Source organism: Opisthorchis viverrini (assembly GCF_000715545.1).
Source record: "Opisthorchis viverrini unplaced genomic scaffold opera_v5_225, whole genome shotgun sequence".
NCBI lineage: Eukaryota > Metazoa > Platyhelminthes > Trematoda > Opisthorchiida > Opisthorchiidae > Opisthorchis > Opisthorchis viverrini.
The window spans coordinates 819421-824032 of record NW_008751883.1 but is presented as its reverse complement, the minus strand read 5'-3'; positions in this window follow the sequence as shown (position 1 = coordinate 824032).

Here is a 4612-nt window from a genome sequence, read left to right as displayed (position 1 = left end):
TATCGAATCCCCATTCAGTAACATTGGTTCCAACACGGTTGTTCAGTGAAAGAACATAACACTGACTGGATGAGTATGGGCGGAATTCCATCCAGAAATTTTGCCGACTTTTGACAGAATGTAGATATTCACTTCCTCTCCTTCACTCCAAGCATCCAGATACTCCAGTGCAATTGTGCATTTGTGAGACAGGTCAATCACAATTTCGTAGGGTTGGAAAGTGTAAATTTCGCTCCATTCAATTAGAGTCACAAAAGATATCAGAAATTCACTTTATTATGGAACGTAACACTTGCAGTGTGCTGTATGGATTTTTTGGAAACGGGCTACTTCGCTGAATTGCTTCACTTCCATTTGGAGCACCCACAATTCAGCTGTGACTTGAAAGTTAGAAAAATAACGTAAAGAAATTGAAATCACATGCTCTTTACGAATTACGCAGCAGGGGAGTTGCATCGTTTTTATGCAATTATTGTGAGGAGATTTCGCATGCAACACAATTCTAATTTGTGAACATTATAGCTGTCTACGAACATGCCCAATTTGGTGATGTGCTGCCTGAATGCATGAGGTTCATTTTCGACGATTCGTTGTACCCATAATCTCTATGGGTTATTCCCATCGGGGAATAATTTGACTCTTAATTAGGATGGCAACAATATGGCTGTTTTCAGAGTTTTTTCGGAGATAACCTCGCGTAATACTGCCGAATTTTCTCCGACCATGTTTCAGTGTGACGCAACGAATTTGACTCTGAAGTGGGATTGTTCCGTACATCCGTACATTTGGTGGTAACGCTGAAAGTCAGCGGGGCACACTGCGAATGTGTGCCAGTGCATAGCAGAAGATGCTTGCACATTCCATATCGATGAGAAATTTCGATATATTATCTGAAAAGACATAACGAATATCGCCTAGCAATCAATGTTATTATTATGTTATGTTATGTTGTACTTGTCTGTAGCTAGGCTATAGGTGAAATTCTCAGTTATTGGGGGTTTCAATGGACCGGTAGACAGCCAAACGTTCAACTGTGGTGTAATATCCACATGAAATCCACTTGGATTATTGACTGTTTGTGATTGATATGCATCCACACTCGCGATTACCATGGATAAATCTCGACAACTGTTTCTCAGGGAGTATATCGTACACCAGCATTATATGTGCGTTGGAGGGTCTTGAAAAGCACAGCAGTTGGTGAAATTCCGACATGATTTAAGAATCGCCTCAGGTGAATTGGCGAACAAAGGAACCAACTTTGCCTTGTGTATTCAAGTACCCGAATTGAACAGATGACCTGATACTGGGACGATCAGTTGATTGCTTTGGCCGAAATCGATTACCGAATGCAGGTATTCAGGAAGCGATTGTATGTGTCCACTTGGGTTTCAGGAGGTTTTCTCGGTTTGTTGTGACACAGTTGACATGGTGTTTGTGTATAAACCTCATTGTTTAGCCTTGGTGTTTCTTTGTTGCGAGACGTTCTTGAATATGACCAACTGTATGGAATTTCGACGATAGTGTCACTTCGGTTTCACTATGCTAAGCAACCTCACAAAACGAAAATTACTGAGGCATCCCGCCTCACTCGGCTTGCTTAATTATCAGAGAATTGGATCTAGTGTTGGGAAGAATGTCATATTTAGGATCCAATGCAATTAATGGGACACATATTATCGCAGCGCCCATCGAAAATTCATGTGACAAGCTCTACGCTAAAGGACACGACGAGTTTTCCCCCATATCCCGAAGCACACGAGTTCGACCAGACCGACGTTCGCATACTGGTTCCAATGAGAGTGAACAAAGATTGGGTAGTTATGTAATCATGGCAGTCCACCGGAGAAGCTATCAACAAACATAATCAAATTGACCTGTTTATTCAGCTACTAAGAAGAAGGGAACACGAGAACTACAGAGCTCGAAACTTCAGAAGAAACCAGGTGAGGAGCTCACAGAAGAAGCAGAAAGGCCCGTTTCATGCAAGCGAATCGAGCTGATTAGTCTAGCCGTCCAAATAGTTGATCGAGCCCCAAGTTTGCTTGCGGGCCCAAACGGACTAACCATTAGAATTTAGAAAATAGGATGGCGCAACCAACCAAACAATCGAGCGCAAAGATTCACTACACACTGGAATGGACTAGTCAATACAAAGAGTGAGACCTGCTAAAATCTAATGATATGGGAATAGACAATCAACTCAGAAGAAGACAGACCTCAAATCAACACGAACCACAAACCACTGAACTCATGAGAATGCCATGCCACTGTTCGGCTACGATCAGCTGATCGGTAGTGTGATTAACTCGCACCCAGACGGGACATACAGCACTCATTTTTGAGTCACGGGAACACTTCGCATTGACTCATGTGTCTGCTGGCTGTTCGAGTGACGAACTCTTAAGTGGAAATTCCAATCGTTGTGTGAAATCTTTTTTTCCTCTGTGCTACGTACAGGTTGGTGGTAGAGTGAGGAGGCTAGGCGTTAAGTCACAGTTAGTGTGAATCATCACTAGTCCGCAACTCACGAGCCTCCATGGTGTTTCGGCAGTGCCTCTTCCTGGCCAGTAGCAGAAGCGAGTCAGCACGTGCAACCGAATGACTAAGATTCTCTGATTGACAGATGATGTCTCCTGTCTAGTGCGGGTTATTCGCACTGGTGAACGAACGATTGTGTTCAAATTATTAGTTTGGTTGTTGGGTTCGAAATTTCCTTGGGCTCAGTGAAGTGAGCACTGCTGATGAGTCTCGATAAGGTTGACACAGCGGTACAGTGATTGTTGGTTTTTCACACTAGACTAGCTTCACCCATACTACAAAATCTCAACGGAAACAATACTTTATCATTGAGCGTACGGTTCAAATCTGGACATGGTCTTTAGTTCTCCCTAACTCTGCATTCTTCAATCCGTATGCGGGAAATTCTCGTCCAGTACACAAAGGTTTCCTGTGCTTAACCTGAAGTGTTGCTCACGACAAGTCCATTAATTTTTCATCACCGCCGGTCTCGTTGCACCTAAATAATCATGGACTAGCAAACCACGTTGTCGAACGGACGATGACCTTGCCTGGTTAGTGTTTACATTGGATGCGTTTATGGTGTATATTCCTTAGACTCGATTGTGATTCTGGAAGACTGTCAATTATCCAATGGAAGACTGACTGCTTTATTCCCAATTCGCATATGACCTTCATATCCTATGTTCTAACTGTACGTTCGATTAACCCGACACGACACTGGGAGTGAATTTGGACGTCGAATGATTCTGCTTTCTGGTAATGCCGTTCGAGTTGTTCCGTCCACAGTTTACGGACTGCACCAACGTCGGCGCAGTTGCTGCTGTGTTCGTGCATGTAGTGGTCACGTGTAACACTGATAGAACTTGCAACACACTACTCATAAGGTTACCGGAAAATCGTCAACATTCGTCGACCGATTTCGCCACGATCTTTGGCTCATGAGGTAGGCGCATCGCCCCCCCCCCCACATTCCGCTTGAACCCAGCGTTTATTAAATTCGACACTACGCCCATCTGCATGGTAATTTTTTTCATCGGAGACCCAGCTGAATGTATTAGTTACACCATTCTTCATCTGGTACTCAGCGGAGTCTCCCGTGAAAACCACACGGTGTTATTCCATTTTTCCCATTCTGAACGAGGACCACTTACACATTTGCACGTCAGCTGGGAATTTAAGTTTCATCGTTTGTTTTCTGGAAGAACTTTTGTGTAGTTCTTGTCGACTGAATGCTTTCTTGCTGTTGGCATTTCGAATCGCACAGTTAGAAAACATATTTGTGTTACCTTCCGTAAACACAGCTGACATTTAATCGTCTGATTGTTGCCCCTGTGGGAAGCAACTTCGCCCTTCCTTGGGAGAACTTGATTGATGTTTATTGGATGAGGATAACTAGGCATGTGATTGACCAGTTCACAAAGGGCAAAATAGTCCTGAACAAATGAAAGATTTTGATGTGTGAATGAACATGCATTGCTAGGCAACGATTTCGGCGCCTTCCTGCCGTGTGTATCCTTCAGATTCATTGGGTTCTTCAATGCTAAACCATCTGGACAGCCCACATTAAACTGTATACAGTACTGTTGGCCTTCCACCTACTACATTCGCTCCTAATGGTACATCAAGGCCAACCAGGGTACGTTGCTCTTGGTCTAGGGCAAATGCAAGTCAAAGTGGTGGGTTTTTCTTACTTCACCGATGCATGTACCGGGAAAATACTCTTTGTGGATTTGGTACTCATTTGGCATGGAGTTAGGTGGGATGCACATTCGTGTTATTCACGGTTTCCTCGAAGCTCTGCACAGTCATTTTGCCTCTTAATTTATGTCGATAACTTCTTTAATGCTTGGGGACGATTTCCAACCGGATTTTAACCATAAGAAACTGGGGATCGTTTCGACCTTCATTTATGCAGTGTTTCTGTCTCTTTGAATTAACAATCCCAACTTGCGAATTCGTGGTCCTCTTCGATGGTAGAGCTGTGCTTGACTGTACTCACTTCGCCAACGAAATATTTCATTTTGATTTAAGGAACGAATGCTGACTGACTGATCAATACAGCTCAGATACGGATTTGTAAAAGCGACAA